This window comes from Notechis scutatus, chromosome 1 (assembly GCF_049901735.1).
Source record: "Notechis scutatus isolate UNSWTSFEM ecotype Mainland chromosome 1, rNotScu1.2, whole genome shotgun sequence".
NCBI classification, from domain to species: Eukaryota; Metazoa; Chordata; class Lepidosauria; order Squamata; family Elapidae; genus Notechis; species Notechis scutatus.
Genome location: NC_142009.1, coordinates 21,905,113 through 21,920,128, shown reverse-complemented (window position 1 = coordinate 21,920,128; position 15,016 = coordinate 21,905,113).

Genomic DNA, 15,016 nt, shown 5'->3' with positions numbered 1-15,016 from the left:
GCAATGGTGGAAAGCTACAAGGAAGTTTGCAAACAGAATAATTGCTTGACTCTGCAGACACTGAAAAGTTCATCCCAGATCTTTGCACAACATCAGAGGCTCACCTGTAATAGTGTTCAAAAATCTCATGGCAGACTCTTCCATGAACAATGTCTGAGGTAGCTTACTTAAATATCTCTTAGAAAATTTTTGAGCTGAGATCCCCGTTTCCTGTTTTCTGAGGGTCCAGCCACAGCATTAGAAGTTAATGCCACTTTAATTATAAGGACATAGTCCTCCAGTGTGTACCTCCATTTATTTTTCTGTTCACAAGCTTAATGGTGTGTTTCATTTTGGTATTGCTTTCTCCCTCTCCTTTTGTCTTAATTTTATATAGCATGTTTCATTAAATTTGAATTATGGTAACTCAGAAGGAGAAATTAGCCCATTAAATCCACAATGACAATATTTTAGAAAAACGTTGCTCCTCCTTTTCTGGCTGAAGAAGGACACAAAGAAAACAGCCAAGGCTGCCAACATAGAGTCATCATAAAGCCGTATAAACTAAGCAAATGCTAGAGAGATGGGCGATAATAGAGTAAAACTGCCGTAAACAAAAATATTAGAGCAATGCCCATCAACAGAAGAAATGACACATTTTTCTCAGTTCTGTATGCACTTTGTCTATTTTTCAAAGTTATACCACATCGTCAGTCAGAAATGTTTTTATGATGCTTCAGAACACATTATCTCCCCTCTGTCTCTTTCACTGCTGGTTTCGCGTAATATTCAGCATGAGAAAGAGTCTTATAAAGCTTGCAAACTATTTTATAACATTCTGCCTTGTCAAAAGTTCTGGCTATTACTACCTATGAGATCTAATATCTCTGATTAGGGCTCTTCCTCTCCCTTACCAGCTGTCTCTCTCTTTCCTGTGCTCTTTGAATTTTAGGATATAGTTTTTATGGCACAAAACTCTTCATTTCTCAAATTGTAGCTCCTATTCTAACTCGGTAAATAGGAAGATTTTTTTTTATTTTCCAAGTAAACAACCACAGCATAGAACAGTGATGACTAACCTTTTCGGCACCAAGTGCCCAAAGCACATGTGCACACGCATCCCCAAAATGTAATGCACACATGCACGTCCCATACATGTGCCCCCTGCACATGCATGTGCAACCCCCCCTGAGCCCCCCCATACATGTGTGCATGACCCCTGCATGTGTGCCCTACCCCGGCACATGCATGGCAGAGAGCCAAAGACCAACTGGCCAGCGGGGGGCATTTGCACACATGTATGGTGGAGCTGAACTGGGGCGACAGCTCGCGTACTTTGTGTGCCACCTCTGCCATAGGTTCGCTGTCACGGGCATAGAAGATAAGTGCCCAAAATACTTCATTGAAGCACACACCTATCCAAACAATAGGCTATCGTCCCTGGTTAACTCCACCCTTTTAGTTTCTCCAAGTGGATGTAGCCATGCATGCATTAAGTATTTAGTGGTTAGTCCTTATAACAAACAAAAAACTCACCGTTTGTAAAGCAGCATATAACCTTTGCTTCGGTGGTGGGATTCAAATTTTTTTGCTATTGGTTCTGTGGGCATGGCAGGGAAAGGTGTGCTATATTAGCATAATCCAAACCCTCACAACTGAGTGGTCCGGACGGACAGCGACCTGATTGGTCGAAACCCCGGCCGTGATTGGAGCGCTAGGAATCTGCCGCAATTGGCTGCACCGGTCACGGGAGATTCAAAGCGCTGCCATTGGCCGCCGAGCCGCGAGCCAGCCCTATATGAAGGGTTGCCCGCTTGTATTCTTTAGACTATTCTTATCCTAAATAAAGAGCTGAACTCACTAAGATGGTCTCGCGTCTCCTTCGAACCGATCCACCCCAGATCTAACAAAAGGATACTGTAAAATCTCCAGTCAGAGGTGGTATTTGCCGGTTCTCCGAACTACTCAAAATGTCCGCTACCGGTTCTCCAGAACTGGTCAGAACCTGCTGAATACCACCTCTGCTTTGCTTCCTTCCAAAAGTTCTTGCACTTTCTGGGATGAGGTGCTGCCTCAGCATGGGTGCTCTTCTTCTGGAGCTACAGAGTTCCAGGCCAATCTCTAAGTCAGGCTGGATCCAGGCAGGAATCACGCCACAATAGGCTGCTTACCATTGTTTGTGGCCTTGGCAGTTGACTCAACTGTTTGTGATCTTCTTCTTCTTCTCTCTTACACACCCACACTTTTATAAGCTAAAGGCCTGTGTGGTGAGGCTGCTTATGGAGGTCAGCATGTTCCTATAATAACACCAAGATGTGACTCAGTATCTAGACAACCAGAACACTGATGTAGATCAGTGGTGCTATTCTACTGGTTCGGCCTAGTTCTGGCGTACTGGTAGCACCGAAAATCAGTTCTCCCTGATGAGCTGCTGTTGGGTCTACCCGCCTGCCTGGGCTCCCATTCTGACCTTTATTCCCTGCTTTTGAAGCGCAGCTGCTTTGCAAGGCACAGCAGATTGCCGCGCGTCAGCTGTTGAAGCTACAGGGATTGCAGGAGGTGAGTAGGAAAGCCTCTGTGCATGCACAAAGTGCACACTTGGCGCACACGTGCACAAAGTGTGTGTGCGCACACAAAGCCTGCACACCAAGCCATGCCCACCAAACCAGTAGTAAACCTCTTTGCAACCCACCACTGATGTAGATGCTTAAGAGTAAACTTGCTTTATGAGTGAGTGAGGGATGGATGCATGGATGCATGGATGGATGGATTGACCCATCTTCTCTCATATTCCTGTAGTTTTGGGAGGAGGGATGAGCTGCGCTTTGGTGAAGTAGGGTGGGAAACATTTCTGCTTGGTTGCAGCTACTGTTCCAAAATTCATGCAGTAACCCCAGCTTCATTCTCTCACAACAAGTACACTCTCTCTGTTCAGGAGGAGGATTGTATACAGTTCTATTTTAACAATGATTGATTGATTGATTGATTTGGGTCAACCTCACAAATTCTCGATAAGCCATGCTCAGTCAGTCTGCTTGCCTTCCAAATATGTGGACCTGAACTCCCAGAATTCCTCTGACATTGGATATTTCTGGTAATTATGGGAGTTGAAGTTCACATATAGGGAGGGTGTCATGTTGGAAATCATGTTCTAAATCTCAAGTGTGTACAGATTTATCTCACCCCCTTATCACCATATCTGAATATTTGGAACTGAATGGAACCATGTTGCTAACAAAAGGCAGGGCAGTCATTTACCCACTGTCTAAAATAATGTCATAAGATAAGCCAGCAAATAAAATAGAAATATAATGCATGCCATTGTTGTGATAAGTAAACAGATTGGGTACGTTATGTACCTATTCAGTTTGCTAATTGTTGATGGTCATCTTCAAGATCTCTATATCTTGAAGATGCTCACTCTTCTTATAGCTGTTTATCTTTAGAGTTGGTTTTGGGTAGAAAGGAGCCTTGAAAAAGGCTTATTATCCCTCTCTTGAAATAGAAGACAGTCCTGCATACCAGCCGATTTTGAAACAGTTTGGAATAGGACAATAAGCTTTAAAGGAAATAGATGTTGGAGCTTTCCTGCTTACTTTTGGAACAGCTGATGCTTTTTAAGATAAACATTATGTTTGTACAGCTACAAGATTCTTCCTGCTCCCAACTGTATATATTGTAAGAGAGGGGCAGGGAAACCATGGAACATGAGACATAGATTAATAGGTTGAAAGATACCCTGGAGATCTTCTAGTCCAATGTCCTGCTCAAATATATACATTCTTATACATTCTAGACAAATGGCTGTCCAATCTCTTCTTGAAAATGTCCAGTGATGGTGTACTCACCACTTCTGGAGATATGTTATATGTGTGTCTGAAATTCTATTCGGGAAAATAGAAAGACAAAATGTAAACCTTCTAGTAGATCAACTAATGCCAACAAAGTAACTGCGCTTTCCCACATTGCATCAAATCAGAATGGCTTTGGTTTAGGATGTTGTAGGAATCCATCCATGGGTTTTTAAACTGGGGTTGACAGCCTAACTTAATGGGTAAAACCAACCAGCATGTAGTTTAAGTCCTAAGACACATGCTATAAAAAGGGGGAAAGTCAGAGGAAGAAATGGAGAAGAAAGAACAAATATATTAGCAGTTGAATTTATTTACTTTTTAACCTAGATATTATTTAAAACATATATTATGGCCTAATTTTACTCTTAAAAATCATGAGAGCTTGCAAGAAGATCAAAATGAAATTTGCAAATAACAAGCAGTGGAAACACACATTTTCCCTCCGGTTTATTTGCTAGAGGTTGCTAATCCAGCATTTTGCACCTTCCTCATCTTCTGTTAAAATTCATTCAAAATGTATTTTAGTGACATTTGGGAGTTGGGATCAAAAATACCTTTAGTTGTCTTTCATCTCGTGGAAAAAAATGTAGGTTTTGCTAGAATGGAAAGATTTGGGCTGCTGTATGTCAATTAAGTCAATACAAAAGGAACTAATAATGATAAATCCATTTCATTTTTTTTAAGCGGAGGTGATAAAAACAACCCAGGTGGATAAATATGAAAGAAGGTGGCAAAAAGAGAGGTAGAACTGAGAGAAAGGATAAAAGAAGAGTGACAGAAAAGAATAGGATAAAAGAGGTGGAGAGGGAAGACAATATGATATTCATTTATAAAAAAGGCAAAAGGAAATGAAAAGGAGATTAGAATAAAGAACAATATCAAAGGATGCTAGAAGGGAAATTCGGAGACGGGGACAATGCGATTATTCAGAAGGAGGGCAGATGAAGGAGAGGAGTTGTTCTGATTTTGAATTGCATAGATGGCACAGGATGTAGTTTGATTTAGAACTGTTTCAAGACAATGGGAGTTGCAAGATAACAAAATCTTGGGAGAATTGTTGCAATTATGTCCCCCAAAGTGAAAATTCAACGTGCATAGCTTTTTCCGTTGCTATTTTTCAGAGTGGGAACATTAAATCAATTGTTAGAAGTTGATGAGGAAAAGTTGATAAGGATGGTCCCGCCAGATATTTTTTTCATTGTCTTTTATACTGGAGAAATAAAACCTTGCTTTTTGATGTTGAGCTATCAGAAAAGATGCCCCAAGACAAGCCACTTCAAATCTGATGGATGGTAACTAAAGCTGTATTGATGATGGTGATCATGATGATGTTGATGAAGAAGATGATGATGATGATAGCACAGGGTGAGAGTGCATGCAAATGCTGAACTGAGAGAGAAAGGCAAAGAGAGAGAGAGAGAGAGAGAGACCATAGAACCTCTGGTCATGAATGCTTCTGACCATGATCAAATCAGGTTCCAACCACAAAATTCACAAAATTTTTGAATCTGGTCACGAACAAATACTCAGGTGGCGATCAAACACAACCCCTGACCCAGAAATTCCTGAAGACGAAACATTAGAAGATGAAGAAATTTTATGGAAGTTATGGAACAAATTATGGTTGTGTGACCAGAGGTTCTACTGGACTTGGTTTGTTCTAAGATTTGTAAAGATCAGACTGGTAAGAGGTATCCATTGCCACATCTGAGGATTTATAGGACTGCTAGCACTCTTGATAACAGATCAATCTGTTGCCAAAACAAGAAACAAATGCAAGCTTTCATCCCCCAAACAAATTGGCATATTTGCATAATGAAAGTAGCAGAAGCAGATATGAGAATGTGAACATTGATCCTTCTATAAATATAGCTTGCATTTGCTACCCAGCAGTCACTAGAATTCTTTCATAATAGTTTTATTTTTATTTATTTATTTTTATTTTATTTTATTTGTCAATTGCTTACAAGATAATAGGTATAATAGGTATAATATAATAATAGTATAAACATAGTTATGAATACCTTGAGTTAACCTTGAGTTTGTATCTATTGTGTGCTCTAGTGTTGTTATGGTTGAAGCTGAAGTATTCATTGACAGGTAGGACATTGCAATGTATGATTTTATATACTATACTTAGATCGGACCAAAGGCGGCGTAGTTGTAGGTTTTCTAGGTCTAGAATTTCAAGTCTGGTGGCGTAAGGTATTCTGCAACGAGTAGAGGAGTGGAGAACTCTTCTTGTGATATATTTCTGGACTTTCTCTACTGTGTTAATATCAGATACATAACGTGGGTTCCAGACTGATGAGCTGTATTCAAGTATTGGTCTAGCAAATGTTTTGTATGCTTTAGTTAGTAGTGTAATATTACCAGAGAAAAAGCTATGTAGAATTAGGTTAACAACTCTTAATGCCTTTTTGGCTATGTAGTTACAGTGGGCTCTAGCACTTAGATCATTTGAGATGAGTACTCCAAGGTCCTTGACAGAGTTTGGATCATCAACAAGGTCTTGACTATTCAGCTTGTATTTTATTTTCTGATTATTATTTTTTGCCAATATGTATGACAGAGCATTTATTTGTTGAGATTTGAAGTTGCCATTTGTTTGACCATTCTGATACATATTCGAGGTCTTTTTGAAGGGTAGCAGAATTACCTGTGGTGTTTAATAGCTTTACATCATCAGTGAAGAGAACGCAATTTCTCTTAATATGGTCACAAAGGTTTCTTAGTTTTTAGTTTTTAGTTTTTTAGTTTCTTAGCTCTTCTAAAATAAACTTATTTAACCGAGCTTCCATGTCTTTGGAAATCTATTTTTGCAGTGCCTGGCACACTTATAAATGGGAATGCATTTTTGTCCATACATATTTTATACAGGCAGTAAATTTTATTGGGATTTTATGCACTTGTAGGAGTAGCCATCAAACAGACAAATTTTGACTGGTTGCATCTGAAATCTATTAAGCCAAAGTTCAGTAAATTGAGGGATTAAATGTGTTAATCTACCAAGTCCTTCAAACCTTGGGAAGCACAGGATCTGAAGGAAGGATCTCTTCCCAAATGTTTCTATTACAAGTTCTCAATTTACAATAAAGTGTTTAGCAACCATTCAAAGAGACAGTGGTCCCTGAAAAAGGTACTTATGATCTGGATTTGAAAGTTCTGACATCTACACACACAGAGAGAGAGAGAGAGAGAGAGAGAGAGAGAGAGAGAGAGAGAGTCATGCAACTCTGATTTATAATCCTTTTTCCAGAAACCGGCATTACTTCTGGTTTCCAGCAAAAAATGCCCCGTAGTAAACAATCAATTCATTTAACAACTGCCACATTCAGCTAATGACCGCTGCGTTCAATTTGTGACCTCCGTATTTGCTGCTGAATGGTCATAAAAGCATCGTGATCTGCTTTATGACCATCCCATCTTACGACCAAAAGTGTAGGCTCAATAATGGTTGTAAGTTGACAACTACCTGTATTACTAAGTCTTGTAGTTGCTCTGCAGTGCTAAGAGATGATACATGGCTACTTAAGAGCAGTGTTCCCAGTGGTGTCTCCCTTGGCTCTGTCATTTTATTTTATCTCTTTATTCTTCCAGAACTTTTAAATTTAATTTCTGGCACACAGAGAACTCCAACTGTATTTCTGCTGTTTAGTTTTTACCTTCCACCAGCTGTTTTAACATATTGATTAATTGACTACTAGCATATTCAATGTGGTTTTAGGATGCACATTCTTAATTTTCACTTTTCCATTAGTATTTATGAGATGTGGGAGGGGAATAAGACAGCAGGTTTAAAGAATATTTGTTTTGAAAGGCAACATACAATTTTTAACAAAATTAAGAAAGCTAGAAGACCTGACAAGAACAGACACTTAATCAGAATGAGAGGGTCCATCTCTCACTCCCCACTTTCTCTCTTTTCTTTTCCTTTTGCACTCTTAGGTCTAAAGGAGAAAATTTCTGTTTTTCTCTTATTTGTGTGGGAAGAAATATCCATCTGGTTCAGTTCCAAGCTGTTCAGTTCCACTGGAGACCTGGAGGCTGATTGGAAAGAAAGGTTCCATTTATTGATGAAGCCAAACCACCAACTACATGTGACAGCTGACAAAATGGAGTTGAGAGTGTGGGGGAGGGTTATACCTTTGGGTTTTGCACTTGAACTTCCTGTTCCTGTGCAAGAACATATATTCCATTGGCTGTAGTCAGATTCCTATGGGGTCCTGTAGGGTTGTGTAGGGGTCGTAGCCCTAGGGTTTTGTCTGAGCTAAGTTTGGTTGAAGTTTGGACTGCTCTGAAAGGGTGTTGGGCAGTTGCTATTGTGGCTTAATGGCTTTCGTCTTGTGTTGGATCTTGAGTGAGGGCTAATCCTACCTTTCGGGTTTTATTCAGGCTTTGCTGCAGGGAGTTTCACAATATCCTGTCTTGAATGGATTACCAAACCTGCATTTCTAAAAGCTGCCTCCTCAGTATCTGCTGGGGCTATTAAGAAAGACTGAGTCTGTTTCCTGCCTCTTAAAAAAAAAAAACATGTTTCTCCATTTCTCATTTAGGGAAATATAATATTCTGCTTTTTTAAAAAAAAAATATTCCTCAAAATATTTCATTCTTCTAGGAGGGTGGTAGGTGCTAACTTTCTACACTTGCAAGTGAACTGAAGACTTCGTCCTTCAGCTCAGCAAGCCTTTTAATGTTCTCATTTCCTAATATTTCTTATATGGCCCTAAGACCAGTATCACCACAGGTGACCATAGGATCAAAGGCTTTCATTAAAAATCACCAAGGCACAATTGCCTGCTTCCATCCCTTTCATGCATGTAGGAGGCATTATAATGTACAATGAAAAGGGGTGGAGTCTGCATCTCCAATTCTCCTTTGCAATGAATCATAAGCTAAACTACACACCATCCAAAATCAAAAGACCCAAATGAAGTCTGATCCAATAGCCACTATGTTCAGAATGCAGAAAAATTATATGGTATTTATGGAAGCAAGGTTTTTTTTTAAAAAAAATGTTCAGCAAAGCGGTTCAAATCATAAAAAATTATTCATGTATTATAAAATGAATAAATCATTAAACACATGCATTAATCAATATTTCCTCTGTTCTCACATGGGACTTCAAGTTAGCTAAAAAAGCAAGTCCCCATATGTTTGTTTATCCGTGCCCTCATTATTCATATCTCTTTTTTAAAATATACCATTCTTAGCATGGCAATCTCGATGAGATCTTTTTCTGAATAAAATAGGCCATAACATTTTGTTTCTATTTCTGAGTGGTCTCCGTTTAATGTGGAGTTCTTGGTGCTTTGTGAGGTTGCTTATTTCCTTGCTCAAACTAGGTAATGTCATCATTCTTAACCTACTTGATGTGATGATGTTCATAACTGGGTAAGGAAATGTCTGCAAGTAAACAAGCAAGTTCTGAGAACCCCAAGAAGTCCACAGTTCAGCTATAAGCTACAGTTATTGCCTTTTATTGGATTTATTTTATGTATTTATCTTTATACTGGTGGTCCTTGACTTACAATCACAACTGAGCCCAAAATTTCCGTTGCTAAGAAAGAGAATTGTTAAGTGAGTTTTGCCATGTTTTACGAACTTTCTTGCTAGTTGTTTAGTGAATCGCTGCAATTGTTAAGTTAGTAACATGGTTGTTAAGTGACTCTGGCTTTCCCGTTAACTTTGCTTGTCAGGAGATCACAAAAGGTGATCACATGGCTCCAGGACATGGCAACCTTCATAAATATGAACCAGGTGCTAAGCTTCTGAATTTTGATCAATTACCATGGGAACGCTGCAATGGTCATATGTGTGAAAAAGTTGTTGTTGTTTTCACTGCTGTTGTAACTTCAAACAGGCACTGAATGAATAGTTGTCAGTGGAGGAGTAACTGTATTCCCGTTCTGCCTAACGACAACTCTATGAGGTAGGCTAAGCTAGAAAATGCTGTCTGAAACTCAACCAAAGCCTTCCTATGAACTCCAAGTCAAATAGAGTAGTCTACAACAACATGCCACAGCCAACTCACCATGGCCAATTCGCCGCAGCTTCCTTGCCATGGGACAATTCACCATGGCCAACACACCATGGGGTCAACTTGCTGCTGCCAGGATTCTGGCAGTTACCCCCATTTAAATCATGAGTCTCGAGCCAAACTTCCAAAACTAAACAGGATTTATTGGGAGTTAACATGTCGGCACTACCTGGGTGTAGCCGACTCTGAGACACATAATTCACTGTCACCCTTGACCCTGGTTTTCCCCCACCCCTCTGGGTGTATCAAAATTCATATTCTCCAATGACACACATCCATAGTCAAGATTCATCAATCATGTTTTTTGCATGGCAGAAACTTCAGTCACCTAGTTACAATCTCTGAAAAACTACATATGGAATTCACTTTCAATTTCCAAGCTGCCATGCTACTCTTTCAAACCCCTTCCCCCCCTCCCTCTCTGTTGACAACTATAAAACAGCCATATAAATGTTTTATGAGTTGACAACCGCAAGACAAGAGTTACACTAATATGGAAGAAATAGAATAACTAAAGATAGGATGTCAAAGGAGGGACAAAATGAAATATGAATGAAAAAAGTTAACTATTTTAATTGAATTGTTGAATTATCCTGCAGTGAGTTCGCCATGACGAGTTGGCCATGGCAAATTGGCCGTGGTGAGTTGACCATAGCGAGTTGGCTGTGGTGAGTCCCATTCCAAAATAGAGATACCAGTTTTATTTAACAAATGAATTGGTAGTGCTTGGAAAATAATGGCCTTCCAGGAACTAACAGCCGTGTTCTTTCCTGCCTGAAAGATACATTGGGCCAGCGGTGTGCAACTTTAGAAACTTTAAGGCCTGCCTGACTCAGGAATTCTGGGAATTGAAGTCCACAAGTCTTAAAGTTGTCAAGATTGGACACCCCTGCTCTGGATCTAATCAGGCCTTGGAACGAAATAGGAAAGGAGAAAAGGAGATTTGGGTTGTGTTGCTTTCCAGACATACAAAGTAAAATAGATACATGACACAAATTTAGAAATTGGAAGAGACTGGGAGATTCCACAACTCCTTTTTATTTAGGAACCATTTACATTTCATTTTAGTTGTTATATCATTAGTTGTTATCACAGGTATGGTAAAAAAAAAATCAAGATAGTGGTCAGTTTGATGTGATCAAACTGCCTGTGCGCATAAAAAAGCAGGAAGAGTTTAATCACCCCCTTACGGCCCCTGTTGGGACTTTATTGACCATACCTTGTGGCTGTCCTTACGGTCTTGTTTTCCCAGGGGTTCTGTTGTAAAACCATTCTACATATAGTCCTCACTATAAAAAAAAAGATGTTGAGACTCTAGAAAAAGTATAGAGAAGAGCAACCAGGATGATTAGGGGACAGGAGACTAAAACATATGAAGAACGGTTACATGAACTGGGCCTGGTTAGTCTAGTGAAGAAGACCAGGGGAGACATGATAGCAGTCTTCCAATATTTGAGGGGCTGCCACAGAGAGGAATGGGTCAAGCTGTTTTCCAAGGCACCTGAAAGCCAGACAAGGAATAATGGATGGAAACTGAACAAGAAGAGATGGAAATAAGGAGAAACTTTTTGATAGTGAGAACAATCAACCAATGGAACAGAAGTTGCCCTCGGAAGTTGTGGGAGCATCATCACTTGAGACTTTCAAGAAGTGATTGGACTGCCATTTGTCAGAAATGGTGTAGGGTCTTCTGCTTAGGTGGGGAGGTTGAATAGATGACCTACAAGGTCCCTTCCAACTCTGATTATCTGTTATCTGTTTATCCTCAACTTATGGCTGGTTGCTTTGTGACTGAGTCAAAGTTACAATGGCCAACCCCCATAGTCTTGTGACTGCATTTTAGGCACTCAGAAACCAGCCTGCATTTATAGCTGTGGGTATCTGCCCGAGGTCACGTGATGACAATTTTGGAAAAAAATGGCATTTACTTCCGGTTTTCAACAAAACCAGCTCATCACAAACACTTGGTTCATTTTATTTATTTATTTCAGTTGTCAATCGCTTACAAGATAATAGGTATAAGTATAAACATAGTTATGAATTCATGAAATGGATACATATAAGAAAAATAAAAAGAAACAACAGGACAAGGGCGGTAGGCACATTGGTGCGCTTATGCACGCCCCTACAGGTCTCTTAGGAAAGGGGTGAGGTCAATAGTAGACAGTCTAAGGTTAAAGTTTTTGGGGTTTGGAGAAGAAACCACAGAGTCAGGTAGAGTATTCCAGACATTGACCACTCTGTTGCTGAAGTCGTATTTCCTGCAATCAAGTTTGGTGCAGTTAACCTTGAGTTTGTATCTATTGTGTGCTGTTGTATTGTTATGGTTCAAGCTGAAGTATTCATTGACAGGTAGGACATTGCAATGTATGATTTTATATACCATACTTAGATTGGACTGAAGGCGGCATAGTTGTAGGTTTTCTAGATCTAGAATTTCAAGTCTGGTGGCATAAGATATTCTGCAATGAGTAGAGGAATGGAGAACTCTTCTTGTGAAATATTTCTGGACTTTCTCAATTGTGCAAATATCAGATACGTAACATGGATTCCAGACTGATGAGCTGTATTCAAGTATTGGTCTAGCAAATATTTTGTATGCTCTAGTTAGTTGTGTGATATTACAAGAAAAAAAGCTATGTAGGATTAGGTTAACAACTCTTAATGCCTTTTTGGCTATGTAGTTACAGTGGGCTCTAGCACCTAGATCATTAGAGATGAGTACTCCAAGGTCCTTGACAGAGTTTGGATCATCAATAAGGTCTTGACTATTCAGCTTGTATTTTATTTTCTGATTTTTTTTGCCAATATGTAAGACAGAGCATTTATTTGTTGAGATTTGAAGTTGCCATTTGTTTGACCATTCTGATACATATTTGAGGTCTTTTTGAAGGGTAGCAGTATTGTCTGTGGTGTTGAATAGCTTTACATCATCAGCGAAGAGAATGCAGTTGCTCTTAATATGATCACAAAGGTCATTTATGTAGAGTATGAAGAGAGTTGGTCCTAGAATACTGCCTTGGGGGACACCACTGTTGACAGGTACAGAATTTGATAGAATTTGATATATTTAACAACCACAGCATTCATTTAATGATCCTGGAAGTTGCTTTATGGCTGTGGCAGTCATTTTATGATTGCCACTAAAAAGGTCATAAAATCAGGTTGGTCACATGGGCGACCCGTTTTACAACTGTCACAACTTACAACCTTAGTGGGCAGTCTCCATTACAGTCATAACTTGAAGACTGGCTGTATTCTGTTTTCGCTTCAATCTATGTATCATTTCAATTTAAAAAGTACTTAAATATGCATTTTGGATGTTGCATCTCCTAGAATACACTTTCCTGAGTTTTAGCTTACAGTGTGATTTTAAAGCACTTTCATTTCTTCTTTCAGTCTAGCATGTGAACCACAATACTGAGAGGTGTCGATCCTTCTAGATAGCTATGTCTCATTTCCCACCTGAGCCCAAGAGCTCTGGGTTATGTCACTTCTTACCAGAATACACAAATATCAACCTCATATTTTCTCCTGAATGACAGAGGTCAAATCATTTCAACATGGAACCTCCTGAGAATGGACTTAGATTATTTGCTCCAACAGACCTACAGCTGTATGAACACTTTCAGGAACCAATTCTATTAGTGTTTATCATTTTCCAGCAAAAAAAATAAAAAAATAAACCAGAACATCTCACTTTATTTTTAAAAAGCTATTTTGAACACTTGGCTTTTCTCCCTCTCCCCTTTCACATCATATGCTCATAACTCAACTGGGCAGCACTTCCTGAAATGATCATTAGTTCCTGAAAGTGTTCATTCAGCTGTAGATCTGTTGGAGCAAATAATCTAAGTCTCATTCTCAGGAGGTCCCATGTTGAAATCATTTGACCTCTGTCATTCAGGAGAAAGATAATATTTAAAATATGAAAAATATAAGTTCATATCTGTTTTTTTTACTGAAACTGTTGATATTATTATGGCAGAGGCACCATGGGCTGGTCCTTCACTGTTCCCAGGGCAGCCCCATGGGCCAGATCTAAGGATCTGGCCCATGGGCCTTGAGTTTGACATCCCTGCTGTAAAGCATCTTCAGCCTTCCCAGGAAGATCCATACTCCTGTGAGCATGCAAGGCAGTTTTGTACATCTGTACGCCTTAAAAAGATCAGCACATTTTATGTCCAGATATTTTATTAAAAATCCTGACATAAATCTGCTAGAGCAAGAAATCTATCCTGCAAAACAAGCAGTAAACAAATCAGATTTACACTAATCCATACAACCCTATCTCAGATAGGACCCTGTCAAGCTTCCCATACAATCAAGAGAAAACCAAGAGCCATAAATAACAAATGTGGTGTTATTTATGAAAAAGTGATAATCAGATGAAGGCAGGTCTACTTTGGAGGTCCTTCTCAGCAATCTAGCTTATGGTTTCAAAGTGTTAAGTTTTGCCATGTTTGAGGTTTATGACAGTAGCTGTCTGTCAAACTAATAATTAGTAGAAAATGAAATGGATCACCTGCTTATACAAGCCTGCATAATTCCCAGTATAATTTATTGTGAGGTTTTGCTTTGCCTCGTGGGTCTGAGAAATTAACTTATTGGTTAATGTATAATTGACCCTTGCCTTGAGTAAAACAGAAAGAAAGGCTATGTCAGGCAAAACTAAGATAGAAAGGAAGGAGAAAAACATACTTTTACCAAGTATGTTTTTCCAAGTGTCTATGGAGATTCTCAGTCACCCAGGTCATGGTTATCCTGAAGGTGCTTTTTCAAGAGGCAACTGGACTTTCTTGTTTTTCTTTGAAGATGTTCTGCTTCTCACCCAAGAATTTAGGATTTATACTCCATGAAGACAGCTGGTCATTTGCATTCTTTTAGAGAGTCATTGAGGCCATTTGGAGGTTTGTTTGTGTCCTCAGGGTCACCTGAGTAAGTGCAAATGGGTGTGGAGCCTTCTTGAAAAGACTATGTTGTAGACTGAAGATAGATGACATTGTGTCCCTCTGCCTCTGCTGAGAGAGGGCTGTTCAGTTTTGACATAAATGGCCTCGTTGACCCCTCTTTCAAACCAGCAGTCCTCCCTGTCTAAAATGTGGGCTTTTCTGTCTTCAGAAGAGTGCCCTTTGTCTTTTAA